The following is a 16965-nucleotide window of genomic DNA, read 5'->3' as shown; positions in this document are numbered from 1 at the left end:
CCAAATTTTTTTTATTACTTAATGAGGAACAGGGATGGTTTTGTGAGGACAAAATTGTAAATAGAAATTATTCAAAGTAATTATTAAAAGTAAAAAAAACAAAAAACAGTGATGATTGTGACGAATGCCATCTCAGCCTGCACCCCTGCGCACTGACTTTCCAGCACGCTCAGCAACAGTCCACGCACCAGCAGGCTGAAGAGGGGCCATCACGGGGCAAGTTTAACCAATCTGGTAACCCTTGTCACTGGTAGACTGCCACCACATGCTTAGGCGGAAGTACGCACCGTTATCCTTTACAACCACGGTTATGCTTCTGCTTCTTTAGTGTCACCCACTGCCACTCCAGACAGGGATGTTTCACAATGTTTTTAGTAGCGTTTCGGGCTAGCAAGTTACACTATTTCTACTTAGAGCATTCAGAAATTCAGCGTTACACTTTTTATAGTGTTTAATAAAAAAAAACATACAAAAACACAGTGCTTAAACAAATTTTAGAAAAATAAAGACTAATATAAGAACAATAACAGATCAAAAGCAGAACTTTAGCAACAGCATAAAATAAAAGGGAAAACTGTGAAATAATACTTAGGAAGAGTTGGTTTACCTTGGTTCAGGTTGCTGTGTAAAGTCCAAGTTATCAGCCAGAGTCACTGGGCTCCCTGCGGTGCTTAATGTGTTAGTGCTGTTGTCCTTAGCAACAAGATGATGTCAGTGAGAGCGCTTTCTGCTAGGCTTACATGGCTTTTTCTAGGCCAACAACAGATGTGGGACTAATACAACAATCCAATGACAGCCGGGTGGGGGCTGCCTCATGGGTATGGTCTCCACATGGGTTATGATGCTCTGTGGACACTTCCCAAAATGCCCTTGTTCTAGCTATTATTAATAATTTCAGAAGTACAGGTTTTATAAACCGCCATCCCCCAGATTTTTAATCACCACAAAGTAAGGAGTTCACAGAGACCAAGCAAGGCATGTTTGGGACTTATGGTTCACCAGGACAGGCTACATATGGTTTCCAGGCTTTCCTGAGGCCTAGTTCTTGGTCTCAAAATGCTCACCATAAGGATCCAGCTATAAATCAGTCAACTACTACTTCATACGGAATTGTATATTGGAAATATAAAGATTATGAATAAATGTGTTTCAGAATACATCTCAAAGTTCAATCAGGGCCATTCTACTAGCCTTTTTAGAGTTTTATGACACCTGGAGACACCAAACCCCAACTTTTACAATGGGTGTCCTAAACTACAGGGTCTGGAGGATGTTGCTTGTCAGATCAAGGAATATCTGATAAGGGGAAATTTATGACCCTGGTCTGTAAAGCTACGCACACAATTATAATAATTATGTTGGAAACGAACGACTAACGACTGATTGTCCGATAATCGTTAACAAAAAAAAGTGCTCAACAACGCTGAAGAACGAGGATTGGAAACGAACGACCAACCCGGCAAATCTGATTGAGCAACGATCATTCGCTATCCATCATGTGTACGGTTGTTCAGTTATCGGGGGTGGTTCTGCAGTACACTTTCTCCTTCACATGTCACTTCCACGATTGTTCAAACGATCGTATCTAGCGTGTGTAAATATTTGGTGGATTGTATTTGAACGGTCGTATTGTTACACCATGTACAGAATTGTGCACAATACGATCGCTCAAAATAATCGTGCACAATCGTTAGTCGTTTGTTTTCTAATGATAATTATTGCAAGTGTGTACCTAGATCAGGGATTATTATTTTCCACAATATCACAATGATTGAAAGAAAGGAAAACTGAAGGAAGGTGGCAGTTTTACTATTTTTATATAAATCACTTTACTTACCCCAACCTATTGTGCCATAAAACAGACTAAACAGTCACATTCCTCTGTAAATTACCCAAAACAGAATGCAAGAATATAAAGAATATGCAGCCACTACAACAATACCAAAAAATAAAAAAACTAATTACATAGGGATCCAAAAAAAAGAAACACAGTGCAAAAAACTCGGACAAAGTAGCAAACAGAGCACTTGAGATGAAGTAGTTGTTGTGTAGCTTTTGTTAGCAGCTCCAGATGGGATCTCTCAGACAACACTTTGACTTAGGGCAAACCAGAAATGTTACTACATACTGTGCATGCTCTGGCCAGTGGTCCAGCCTGGACAATAGTCTGGGGTTTCTAACTTCTCAGAGTGCCTTCATCTTCTATGGATCCAATTCAGTCAGCAATCATGTGGTTGAGAGGCTACTTATAAGTGCTGTCTGCAGACCAGCCTGGTCAGTGTGGTTTAAAAACTCTGAAAACCAGCAGATTAAAGACACATTGCCCTTAAAATGCCACATTTCAAACTCCCTCTGAGATGGTTGCAATACAGATCCTAGGGTTTGGGAGGGACATTCCCTTTGAATATAGCACAGTGTTTTAATCACACAGATACTCAATGATGGCACTCTGCTGCTAGTGTAGCCTTCTCTCTATGGCCAACATCAAGCTTTTGCACGTGAGGGTGTCACCAATAAAGCAATTGGCAAGCTGCTGATGTTACCATTGCAGTTCTGCCAGACAAATACTGGCCAAGTATGACCTCCTAAACTTACCACAAACTTTTGTGGCCTGATGAAAGATGAAAAGTGGCTTGAGATCAGCCACCTCTGGGTCTTGGCTTGGAGAGCTACCAGCAGTTCTGGCCCAGTGTGGTTCCTGTCTCCTAGGCATACAAGCCTAGAAACAGTATGACAGAGCTTTGCCTGGGACACTGAATATTCTCTGGAGCAAATGGGGTAAACTACTGTTTCCAAGGAGACATATGAAGAGGGGGGTGTACAGGTGGCTTGTCCATTGGACAGGACAACTGTTAGGAGACGCTCTTCTGGCCAACAATCCCGGGTGGTGTTCCACCCCAGTAGAGCGCGCTCTACTAATCAATTATCCTATTTTGGATCAAAGAACACGATGGGGAAGCACTTACTGTATTTGATGGTAAAGGGTTTGATTGAACTAAAAGACTTTTTTGAAGAACTGGACAATAAAAATGTTTTATTAACTGAAAGCCAGTGGACTTTCAACCAAGCTCTTTACCTAGCTAGTTTTTTGAAAGGAGACATTATCCATAATTAGGATGGCATGCTGAACACTCTTTTCACTAAAAACATTCAAAACCTCATCAATAAAATTGAGGAATGCTTCTTGATTAAGTGCTCGTGCTTGTGACTTAAAGTGGAGGGTCACATTTTTATTCCTCACACAACAAATTGAAAAATTTCTGGAATGCACTCCAGCCAGAACATGCACCGCCCTTTGCCCAATAGGAGATCTTCCCCTTTTGGTTCTCATTGAGATGTTAAAACCTACTTCATTGAGAAAGTAGATGTTTTTTCCATCTTCCTTAGCAATGAGATCAAGGATTTTGTTAGCATAGCTAAGCCTTTCTTGAAGAGAGTGGGAATTATTCCACCTTGCAGGATTCTTTTTAATGACTATTGTAATTTATCAATGCATCTATCTATTGTTGAAATGGATACATTAATTCCAAATTTGGCAAATAATTGATCCTTCATTTCCTTGAGGCTTTTTTCCGCAATCTTCAGACATTAACTTGCGTAACTTCTCCTTATGGGCTTCATCCAACTTTAAATTTCTCAGACCTTCTCTTGGTAATTTTTCCACTCTACCAGAAGATTCATAGGTCTTAATAATTTTGGGTATGGTTGTATGACTACAACCCAAAATCATTGCTATCGCCGGGAGGCATCACTTCCATTCAGATAACTGTCTAGCACTCTTTGACAATTTTGCATTACTTCATTCTCTGGCCATAAGGGTAAGTGCAATACTAAATATAAAGCCAATAGCTTTAAAGATAAAAAGATGAATATTATTGTTATCCTAAAACTTAGTATAAATCCCTGAAATAAAGATATTTAATTTTAAAATGATATAAGGTAAAAAACATAATAATTGACTAATCATCAATGTATTTTCATATATTTTTCTGTTTCTTGAGAAAAGAATTTTGCCTGGGTATTTATTTATTGCAATCTCATATTATACAGGAAAAGGAATCAAATAAAGCTATAGTGATTTTCTTGTCTACTGTATTGTTTCATTTTTTTGCCTTTGATTGCACTCGACCAATTGCCTTACGTTTTCTTGAAGGCATTATTACAGACCAGAAATTTGTAAAAGAGTCCAAAAAAAATATGTAAAAATATAAGCAAAAGGCACTCTGTCACTGAGCAATACATACACACATACATATATATATACATACATGCAAATATACCTCTGACATACCACAACGCTGTACAAAGATCAGCGGTGCATTCACATGTGTCTGAGTCATATACCAACTACCAACCAATATAGCAACATTGGTTTAAATGTCTCGATGCGTGGGATTTGGATATTGTACAAAAAGAACCGAAAAATCTGCAGGATCAGCTAGAAGATGCCAGAACAGAACAGAACAGAGCAAGAAGAGATAATTTGAGGATCAGGGGTATTCCTGAAAGTATTGTAGATCTTCAAGGTTTTGTTTCTGCACTATTGAGCGATTTATTACCTGATGTACCCCCTGATCATCTTGAAATGGACAGGGTCCATAGGGCCTTATCTCGTAAACCTATTGATGGTCCTCCTCGGGACGTTGTTATAAAGTTCCACTACCACTGTACCAAGGAACTGATCCTGCAAGCATCTCATGTCAAAGACTTGTTTTTCAAGATTTTTCTTATCAGATTTTTGCAGATCTCTCAGTCAACTATACAAAAGCGCAGAGTTTTGAAACCCTATCTCAAGATCCTTTAGGATAATAATGTGTGGTACAGATGGGGCTTTCCATTTAAATTGCTCTTTACTTACCCAAATCAACACTACTCTGTGGTTACTGCACCGGAATTAAAAACATGTCAAATGGACTTATCCCCGTATCTGGTGCCTGTTGTATCCCAATCATCTCGTGGGTAACAAGAGTTATCTATGCATGACGTTTCTTTGGATGACTCCATAGGGAGAAAATCCAATTCTTCAGAAGTGGCACGCTCCAAGGTCTTGGGACGTCTCCAATCACAATCTTTCCGCAAGACGGCTGATGGATGACCTAACTTTGATTCTTTTTTTGAGCTAACATAGCTTGTTATTTTTTTTTTTTTTTCTCTCTCTTGCCATTAGGTTTGCGTACTGGTATAGTTCTTTTTCCGGTATCTTTTGGTGTATTTTTTCATTATGCTGTAAAGTTTATGTTATACTTTGAATGTGTGCGTTTTATTAACAGGTTATCTCAGTTGATATTATATGTATGTAAATTTTTTAACTCCCCATGGTGGGATGGGGGGTGCCTTGTTACCTTTGCCCGAGGTGACACCTGTTCCCCCCTGTTTTTGTTGAGCTTTGTAAGGTTGGTGTCCCCCCCCCTTTTTTGGGGGGGGGGGGGAACCAAGGGTCAACTGTGATGCACTGTGGTGCTTTCCCTTTCATGTTTTTTCTGTAACTCAAGCTAGTGCTTAAGAATTTTTTGTTCCTACTCCAATATTTTGGACTGTTTTCTTTTGTTTTGTTCTTTCCTTTCCTGCTCTTTATATTCTGTTTTTTTCTTGTACTTCCTGTTATCATGTCTCTGCCTGGGAATTATTATCTTTTAGGTAAAGGGTCTAGATGGTGTTTAAACTTCCGATTTTAAATGTACAAGGCATGACCTTTCCACATAAAAAATCTACTATCTTCCGGTACTTAAAAACCCATAAGTTTAATATTGCATGCTTACAGGAGACTCACATCTCCGCCTCCTCTCCACTGAAATATTTATATGCTACCTATTCCCAATTTTATCATGCTAATGCCCCAGTCAAGAAATGCAATTGTAATTGTTAATTGCAATACACAAAAAGGGCTTTTTATTTGTCACAAACAAATTTCTGACCCGCAAGAATGTTATCTGGTATTGGTGGGTTCTATCTTGGATACCAAGGTGACAATTTGTACGTACTATGCCCCCAACACGAAACAGCTGCCTTTCTTTTCTGATCTGTTTGCTATAATAAAAGAACACGCTCAAGGCAGTGTTATCATGTGCAGTGACTCTAATATGGTTTTAAATCCTAAACTGGACAAATCTAAACCAGATGATTCTTTCTCTAAACAAGATCTGTCCAGTTTCACTTCGCTACTAAATAATTTGGATGTAACAGATGTGTGGCGGGAATGTCATCCTCTGGCGAAAGATTTCACATTTTTTCTCACCCCTATAAATCTCATTCACGAATAGTTCATATTTTTATTTACAAACAAATATTGACACAAGTTGTAGATTTGGTCTGACCATGATCCAGTTCTTGTAACTTGCAACTTGCAACTCCTTTTTCCCTAAACAATCATCTAATAATTGGTGTTTGAATGATTCTCTCTTGCCCTACTCTCCAGTTATAGCTGACCTAATAGCTAAGACTACTGAATACTTCTGGATAAACACAGGCACTGTTTCCTCACCTATGGTTCTGTGGGACGCCTATAAAGTTGTACAAGCGGTCCTTATCCATCATAATTTAACGGAGGAATTGGAGGCGCTCTCACAAAGTTTTTAAAGACATCCCACAGAACGTAATAGGAAACTCTTCCTCTAAGCCAAAACAGACTTAAATCGATGTTTAGAAGATGCCGCAGAGCGTACCATTCGGTGGACCCAACAAAAATTTTACGCCAATAATAATAAAATGGGTACGATGATGGCCAATAAACTGAGGCTAATTCCTAAGCAAAGATCAGGATTTACTTTACGTACTAGGAATCATGTTCAAACCTCTAACCTGATTAACATAATTGATTAACATTTATTAGTGCGCCCTCTGTGAATCACTGTTCAAAGATACAACAGATTTTATTTAAGGTTAATCTACCTGGTTTAACAGCAGACCAGGACGCCAGTTTGGGTGCTGACATTTCTTTTTTGGAAGTTTTAACTGCGATTAAATTTCTCAAAACTGGCAAGAAAGGATGTCAAGATGGCTTTTCAGCACTTTTTTATAAAAAGATGGCAAACTCCATTGCCCCTCATTTAACAACTCTGTTTAATTACCTCAAATCTTCAGGCCCCCCCAGTACTAGCATGTTACAGGCGCAAATTGTATTGATCCCCAAACCAGGTAAAGACCATCTAGATTGGTCAAATTAGAGGCCAATATCATTGCTTAATAAAGATCTAAAAATTTTTGCAAAAATGCTTGCCTCCAGGTTAAATACATTTCTACCTTCTCTGATCGGTAAAGATCAGGTATGCTTTGTGCCTGGCCGCCAGGCCTCAGATAGTTTTTGGCGTACAGTTCTACATAATTATTTAGCTTAGAAATCCACTCAAAGGTTTATGCTCTTATCTCTTGATATGAACAAGGCCTTTTATTCGATATTCTGGATGTATTTGAATTCGGCTTTGCAAAGGTGGAATATAGATACAGGGTTTGGAGCATGGATCAATGGGCTTAAGGTAAACCCATCAAAATCTTTAGCATTGAATATTTCTCTATAACCAACAGAATTAATTACAATTCCGGCCAATTTCCCTTATACCTGGGTTAAGGAACTTCCATATTTAGGGTTATGGATTGTTGCCGACAATAACGCACTTTTTGGGGCTAACTATATACCTTTAATACGGTCCCTGTGTGCACTTTTGAGATCTTGGGATGAACCCCATCTCTCATGGTTTGGTCGTATCAATGCTGTTAAGATGACTTTTCTGCCCAAAATCATATATTTTATGCGAATACTTTCTATACCTTTTCCCTTTGAAATCTGTGAGACTCTTCAAAAAAAGGTGATGCGTTTTATATGGCAAGCTGGCCTCCCCCATATTGCTAAACATGTCCTTTTTGTTCTAAGTTAAATGGGGGTCTTGGAGTACCTCACCTGTACTCTTACTATTTCGATCCACAAAAGAGATAACTGAATCTTCTTTACTCCCCGCTAACTCACTAATTTTTTTTGAAGTCCCCGATCTGCAAGACCCAGATCCCTTAGCCCATTTTTTACAGCATATTTTGCAGATTTGGGATGCCACCAAAAACAAAGCCAAATTAATTAGTGGCTACCACCCCTTGAAGGAGATATTTGACAATGTTTTTTTTCCACCGGTAATAATGCTAGCCAACATGCCAACATGATCTGACTATGGTTAGTTCTATGCTATCTAGCTCAGGAGTGTGCACTTTCACTTATTTAAAAGCCAAGTAGGATATCCCTATTCTGGAGCTTTTTGGATATTGCTTGGTAACTTGCAATTTAAATTAGGAATTACAGAGTTTCTACGTACATGCAGGAATAAACTGGTCACAGTGGGTGCTATCTCCTTTTTATATATATCTATTGTTCAAACATGGTTTAACAAACCGTTATCTTACGTGTCAACATGGGAAAAGGAATTTTCCATTTGATTCTCAGAAGAAGACACTTTGAGTTTATGGCTAGCCATATCCAAATCTTCTAGAAATGTACTCGCATTGGAAAATTCTTATAAGGTCCTCATGAGTTGGTACCTAACCCTGGCAAGGGTAGCCCATGTCTTACCAAATAGATCTCCAAATTGTTTTAGGGGCTGTAATGCAAACAGTACTATTGGTCACATTGGGTGGTTCTGCCCCAAAGTTTATAGGCTATGGATATGATTTGTACTGTCCTAGGGATTAAATTATTCAAAGACCCACGACAAGCCTTATTTCATGTTTCTTTACCAGATGTTGATAGGAAATCTTCAGTCCTAATCTCTCACATATTTATGGCTACCAAGCAGACTATCGCACATGCCTGGAATACCCCTACCTTGAACTTTATGGAAATTAAAAATGGAATGCAGGGGAGGATGGTTAATGAAAAGATCACGGCCGTTAATAAAGATTCTCATAATACATTTTTGGATATCTGGCAGCCCTGGCTGAATTACTACTTACCATCTCCAAGGACTCTTTCCCTCCTTCATATTTGATGTGTTCGTGTACATGTTTTATATTAGGACATACTTACCCATCCCCCTCTTCCTTTTCCTTTTTCTCCATTTTTTTCCTTTTTTTTTTCTTTCTATTGTAAAAATTAGAAGCTGGGAGACTGATACATTGCGTGGATATTTTTCTAACCATGAGAATTTAAATTAAGTTTGATTATTCTGATTTGGCATTATGTTTCATGGAGCATTTGTAAAATGTGTTATGAGGACTTTGGTACACTAATTTGTAACCTTGAACAGCTGATTATTATGTCCTTATGTTTTTTTGGTAAATAACTGATTTTGACTTTCCCAGAATGCATACATGTGATTTTGTAATCTGCTCCTTGTTAATTGTATTTGTTTATGCATTTAAATAAACTATTTTGTACCAGAAATGTCTTGATGTGTTTCCGAGTGATTGTGGAAATTAGCAAGTTTGGTTGAAATGTCTCCATGAGTTTCCTAGTGATGACACACACATACATCTCTCTCTCATTCATTCAGTCGGCTCTGACTCTTCGTGACCAGATGTACTATTGCACGCCAGGTGTGTCTGTCGATCACTGCTTCTTTCAGTTGTTGAATAGACATGTTCATAGCTTCACATATGCTGTCTATGCATCTTAGCCTCTGTTGTCCTCTTCTTCTTTTGCCCTCAATTTTTTCAAGCATCATGGATTTATCCAAAGAATCCGGACATTCCATTATGTGACCAAAGTATTTGAGTTTTAATAGCAGTATCAACCATTCTAGTGAACACTTGAACCTTATTTCTTTAAGTATTGACTGGTTAGATCTTCTAGCAGTTCAGGGAACTCTCAGTAGCTTTCTCCACACCCATAGTTCAAAAGCACCAATTTTTCTATGCATTGGCTTATCTATAGTCCAACTTTCGCATCCATATATTACTACTGGGTAGATCATTGCTTTAACTATCCTGATCTTTGTTGATAACGTGACTTCTCTATCCTGTAGTATCCTGCCCAAATTTGTCATGGCTTTTCTCCCAAGCAACAACTGTCTTTTAATCTCATGACTGCAGTCACCATCTGCAGAAATTTTTTTTTCTAGGAAGATGAAATCTGTTACCACTTCTACTTTTTCCCAATCTATTTGTAGCTGGTTCATTAGAGCAGATGACATGACTTTAGTTTTCTTAATATTAAGCAGTAGACCATCTTTGGCACTTTCATCCTTGAGATTCATGACTAAACTCTTCAATTCTTCCTCAGTTTCAGCCATCAGAAAGGTATCAATGGCATATCTCAGATTGTTATATATTGGATATTCCTGCCAGCTATTTTAATTCCAGCATGCAAGTCATCCAAACCAGCTTTCCGCATTACATATTCAGCATATAAATTAAATAGATAAGAGGACAATTTGCAACCTTGTCGCACTCCTTTGCCAATCGTGTTCATGAGAATCTGCCACAGTCTATCATGATCTACACAGTCAAGTGCTTTTGAATAGTCAATAAAGCAAAAGTGGACATTCTTCAGGTATTCCCTTGCTTTCTCTATTAGCCATTGAAAATGTGCAATGTGGTCCCTCTGTGCCTCTCTCTTCTAAAGCCAGCTTGCCCATCTGGCAGTTCTCTCCCCATATATTGCTGCAGTCTGGCTTGGAGAATTTTCAGCATTACCTTGGTAGTATGTGAAATAAGTGCAATTGTTCACTCTTTGAGCACTCTTTGACATTGCCCTTATTTGGGATTGGAATGTAAACTGACACTTTCCAACAACATTTTCATACAGGGTTTCAGAAGTTCCACTGGAATTCCATCACTACCTGGAGCCTTGTGATTAGCCAGACCTTCTAATGCCTATTTGACTATTCTCATCAGAAAGCTTGGTTTTTGTTCAGCGTATGTATTCCAAGTATAAGTACTGTCTACGTCCTTCTTGTATAGCTAATCTATATATTCTTGCCACCTTTTCTCCTCATCTTCTACTTCTGTCAGATCCCTTCTGTTTTTGTCTTTCACAATTGGCATGAAATTCTGCATTCAATTAGGCACATTTTGCTTTGTCTCCATTGGCCTTGGCTTTCCTCCTTTTCTCAACAACTTGTAAAGCCACAGTAGACAACCATTTTTCATTCTTAATCTTTCCTTGTTTTGGGATCTTATTTGTTGCAACCTCTTGGATAATATCATGTACTTCTGTCCATAGTTCCTCAGGCATTATTTTTACCAGATCTAATCCTCCGAACTTGCTCTTCATCTCCACTGTGAAGTCATGTGGAATATTATTAGGATCATATATTGTTGGTCTGCAGGCTTTTCCTGTTGTTTTTAGTTTAATTTTACACTTTGTAGTTAGCAGCTGATGATCTGAGACAGTCGGCTCCAGGTCTTGTTTTAGCTATTTGTATAGAACTCTACAATCTCCTCCTACAAAGTATGTAGTCAATTTGGTTGCAATATTGACCATCTGGCGAAGTCCATGTGTAAAGTCTTTTCTTGTGCTATTGAAAAAAGGTGTTTGCTATAATCAGCATGTTGTCTTGGCAAAATTCTCTTAATCTCTGTCCTGCTTCATTCCGTTTTCCAAAACCAAACTTGCCTGTTATTTCACTTGTTTTTTTGCTGACAACTTTAGCATTCCAATCACCTATGAGGAATATAATATCTTTCTTGGTTGTTGAGTCCAGTAGCTGTTGCAAATCCTCATAAAACTGTTCCACTTCCCTCTCATCAGCTTCAGTTGTTGGAGCATCAACTTGAAACACTGTGATGTTGAAAGGCTTGCCTTGCAATCTAAGTGAGATCATTCTGTAATTTTTTGGGTTGTAACCAAGAACTGATGTTAATACTGTTCTATTAGTGATGATAGCTACTCCATCTCTTCTGTGAGTTTCCTGTCCACAATAGAAAATCTGGTGTAAAATGACCAGCGTCAGTCCATTTTAGTTCACTAATTCCCAGGATGTCAACATTTAGCCTTACCATCTCATCTTTAATCACATCCAGCTTTTCCTTGATTCAAATATAGCTCTGACATAAAGCACAGCGCTGTACAAAGATGACTGGTGCACTCACATGAGTCTCAGTCATATGTATAGCAAGTTTGGTTGAAATGTCTCCATGTGTTTTTAAGTGATGGTGGAACATATATATGCATTCATACATACATCCGATTTTTTTATATATATAGACTAGCTGATAACCCGGCGTGGCCGGGTATTTATTTATTGCAATCTTATAATATACAGGAAAAGGAATAAAATAAAGCTATAGTGATTTTCTTCGGTGTTTCATTTTTTTTGCCTTTGATTGCACTTGGCCAATTGCCTTACATTTTTTCGAAGGCATTATTACAGGCCAGAAATGTAAAAGAGTCCAAAAAAAAAAATATGTAAAAATATAAGCAAAAGGAACACTGTCACTGAGCAATACATACACACACACACACATACGTGCAAATATATCTCTGACATATACCACAACGCTGTACAAAGATCAGCGGTGCACTCACATGAGTCTGAGTCAGATGCCTAGCAACTTTGGTTTAAATGTCTGGATGCGTTGCCTAGTAAAGACATACACACACATATATATATATATATATAGATTTATATAGTTCTGACAAATACCATAGTGCTGTACAATGAAACACTGAGCTAGACCCATCAGTCTCTGTACAGAGGAGCTGACACTCTAATGTCCCCCCACAGTCACATACTATTATTATACATTTATATACCTCTGACATATCCCACAGTGCTGTACAAAGACCAGCCGTGTCATATGTCCAGCAAGTTTGGTTTAAATGTCTCTATGCGATTCCGAGTGATGGTGGAACATAGCAAGTTTGGTTTAAATGTCTCCATGTGTTTCCTAGTGATCACTGAATATAGCTCTGACATATACAACAGCCCTGCATAAAGATCAGCGGTGCACTCACATGAGTCTGAGTCATATGTCTACCAATTTTGGTTTAAATGTCTTGATGCGTTTTTGAGTGATAACATACATACATACATCCAAATATAGCTTTGACATATAGCACAGAGCTGTACAAAGATGACTGGTGCACTCACATGAGTCTCAGTCATTTATATGGCAAGGTTGGATGAAATGTCTCCATGCGTTTTCGAGTGATGGTGGAACATACTCACATATATACATAATCTAATTTTATATATACATAGATTTATATAGCTCTGACATATACCAGAGTGCTGTACACAGATCAGTGGTGTCATATGTCTAGCAAGTTTGGTTGCTCTCCATGTCTCTATGCTTTTTTTCGAGTGATGGTGGAACATAGCAAGTTTGGTTGAAATGTCTCCATGCATTTCCTAGTGATGACATACACACACCCAAATATAGCTGTGACATATGGCACAGCATTGTACAAAGTGACTGGTGCACTCACAAGAGTCTCAGTCATATGTCTAGCAAGTTTGGTTGAAATGTGTCGATGCGTTTCCTAGTGATGATGGAACATAGCAAGTTTGGCTGAAATGTCTCCATGCGTTTCATCCAAATATAGCTCTGACATATAGCACAGCGCTGTACAAAGATGACAGGTGCATTCAAATGAGTCTGTCATATGTATAGCAAGTTTGATTGAAATGTCTCTATGCGTTTTCGAGTGATGGTGGAACATACATACACACAAACATACATACTTTTGATTTTATATATATAGACACATACATACATTCATACATCCCAATATAGCTCTGACATATAGCACAGCGCTGTACAAAGATGACTGGTGCACTCACATGAGTCTCAGTCATATACATAGCCAGTTTGGTTGAAATGTCTCCATGTGTTTTTAAGTGATGGTGGAACATATACACATTCATACATACATCCGATTTTTTATATATATATAGACTAGCTGATAACCCGGCGTGCATTTCCTAGTGATCAGCAGTAAACTCACATGAGTCTGAGTCATATGTCTAGCAAGTTTGGTTGAAATGTGTCGATGCGTTTCCTAGTGATGGTGGAACATAGCAAGTTTGGTTGAAATGTCTCCATGCGTTTCATCCAAATATAGCTCTGACATATAGCACAGAGCTGTACAAAGATGACAGGTGCATTCAAATGAGTCTCAGTCATATGTTAAGCAAGTTCGATTGAAATGTCTCTATGCGTTTTCGAGTGATGGTGGAACATACATACACACAAACACATACATACATACATACATACATTTTGTATTCATTGATTTATTGATTTATGAATAATTAGGGGGACTAATTTTTTTTGTGAAGTTTGGTTGCAAAAGTGTGAAGTTTGAATGCAAAAGTGAAACCGTAGATTCAGACAGTCGGAGTCAGGGGTACCAGAAACTAAGAAATTGGAGAGTCGGATTTGAAGGATTTATCTACTGACCCCACAGCCCTGCATATCACATTATAAAAAGCTACAAAATGCAAACAAGGAACTGTCAGGATTTCATTCAGATAAGTGGAACTGAACAGGAAATTATAGATTATAATATATATATATTCCTTGAACAGGCTGTATATGAGTTTAGTGGTGTTTGGCGTGATGTTAGTGCACTTGGGGCAAGTAAATTAGTGTGAGTTTAAATACTCTTTGTTATTGCTCAGGAAAGTGGGTGTGGATGAGGGCCAGGCACGGTGGTTAGAGGAGGGTGTGGCAGTAGTGTCATGAGAAGTTGTTTTGAAGAGGTGGTGGAGGTCAGGAGTGTACCACAGCCCTCCATTGCTTTTAATGTTTATCGCACCGAGTGCCAATTTAGAAAGAAAATGTATTTAAATTTACTTTTTCAAATATTTTCCTTTCTTTTACATACAGCACAAATATTTACCTATACACACCTCTGGTTGTCAACTTATATATATGATACAGAAAAAAGGTAGACAGAAAGGGTTTTTGTGGCAAAATAACAACATATATTTCATATAATGATGAAATAATACAGTAGTACAATGCTATAATATGCAAGGTATTTGTATCAGGACCTCAATTTTCCTGGTCCATTTTTTGATTTTCAGACATAGATCACCTACTTAATAACTTTTTAGCATCAAAAAGTAGCAAGATGGGTAACAACCAATGTTAGGGAAAGAGGAAAATGTTGCATGCAGCCTAGTAACCCAACGCGTTACGCCCATCATGGGCTTCCTCAGGGGTAGCTGTGCGCTTTTAAGTTGCATACAATCTACATGTATTTATAAAATATGGAGAGATATTAGTTTTGTGTAGTAGTACAGTATCTAATACAGAGTAGTTATTATATGTAACCAAGCATTTTAATATAAAAAACATACTCTCAATTGTCTATTAAAATAAAATGATTTTTTTTGATCTACAAGTATTGGTCAAGGACTAGTGAAGGTAAGTACCCCCTAATATATACATTCAATACATCATGTAATATTGAACATAATTTTTGTTTAGATAAATTATGATCACTTATAAGATGTCAAATTGTAATAAAATAAAAATCTAGGTCAAAAGACTTACATTATCCATAGGGAATACCACTATAAGATTTTTATTTTAACACAATTTATTTTTTTTACAATTTCTGTCCACCTTTTTTCTATATTCATATTAGGATTTGCAAATATCCCACTTAAAGGAATACTTTAAGTTTTATGTGTACACCACTCTACTATTATCCTTTCTAGTTTTGCTTCATTTTGACATTACTTATTTATATGTATATATATTTTTCTTGGCTTAGTGCCAAGGTCTCCTGTCTTTTTAGCACTGAGGTTCAAATCTTGGCCAGGACACTATCAGCATGGAGTTTATAAGTTCTCCTGGTGTTTGCATGGGTTTCCTTGCACATTCTAAACATGCAGTCAGGGCTTTTAGCTCTACCCCACACCAAAATAAATGTTCTTGGACAGATGACTATGACATATATGTGACTCCTCTGATGGACAGATAATGATCTGACTATGGACTTTGTTAAGCACTGCATAATATATCAGTGCTATATAAATACAAGTTATTATTACTAGTGAAGAACTTAATCCTTGCAACGCCAATAAACAGGGGGGTATAGACTCACCAGATATCGGGATATACTACTAGGCTTGTCACCTTGCCAGAATTGTTGACTAGTGTGCAAACTCCCAATCTAAGGACTGGTTAATTTAGAACAGATATACTTCACGATACCACTGAACTCTATCCCATGGATTCAGAGAAAGAATTTAGACCCAGAGCCCCTGCCCCATCCTTTTATTGGAGCTTTGTTAAGGGTATTTATGCTGATGACTTGTAGATTTAATATATCGTCTTCTCCAAGTCCTCCCACCCCAATATGGTTCAACCCTGCATTCCCACCAGGCCTCTCGAATGAGTTTCTTAAATCATGGCGAGGGGATTGAAAACTACTGGCGAGCCATTTTTTTTTCAGGGGTGGGTTCAAAGACAAACAAGCACTGCAAGCCAAGAATGAAGGCAAATTTATACCGTGGTGGTCCTATTTCCAATTAGGACATTTCCTCCACACTTTAGACAAGAATAGATTATGCTCCAGACAAACACCTATATTTGAAAAGCTGTGCCAATCCACTGGTCCAATAAGGCATACAATATCACTGATATATAATCTACTTTCGGTTCCCCCAGACTCCCCGGCAGACTGTTTTCGTTTGCAGTGGGAGTTAGATCTGGGGATGGAATTTTCAGATGAAGAATGGGAAAATATCAACATAATCACGAGCAAAGGTTCACAGAATGTGAACATACAAGAAAATAACTTCAAAATATGCACAAGATTTCCAGACTTACATAAAACAGCTTAGTTTCTGTGTGAGCCAATAAAAAGTGAATAACAAGGAATGTGTATAAGACATTATATCTAAATAGCTAAGAGAAAATGGTCTCAAGCTTTGAAAACTTCACTGTGCACGGCTGTTGACAGTGATGCCCCTGGTTGACCTGGCATAAACCAAATTGACCCAATTTCTCAGAAAGTGGGACACAAGTGGTGAGTCCAAGTGAAAATCAACCCAAAAGGGAAAAAATCCTTTTATTCAGTACTTACCT

General features: G+C 38.0%; 1 protein-coding gene and 1 pseudogene across 1 annotated transcript in view; both read right to left on the bottom strand.

The window, feature by feature from the left end:
• Positions 1 to 16965, bottom strand: part of SLC38A5 (solute carrier family 38 member 5) — a 70574-nt gene that overhangs the window by 46786 nt on the left and 6823 nt on the right. The window lies entirely within an intron of this gene.
• LOC140344416 (craniofacial development protein 2-like) overlaps positions 10979 to 16965 on the bottom strand; it is a 15784-nt pseudogene continuing 9797 nt past the window's right edge.

The sequence above is a fragment of the Pyxicephalus adspersus genome, chromosome Z (genome assembly GCF_032062135.1).
Source record: "Pyxicephalus adspersus chromosome Z, UCB_Pads_2.0, whole genome shotgun sequence".
NCBI classification, from domain to species: Eukaryota; Metazoa; Chordata; class Amphibia; order Anura; family Pyxicephalidae; genus Pyxicephalus; species Pyxicephalus adspersus.
Note: the sequence above shows the minus strand (reverse complement) of the source record. Positions and strands in the feature narration are given on the sequence as shown.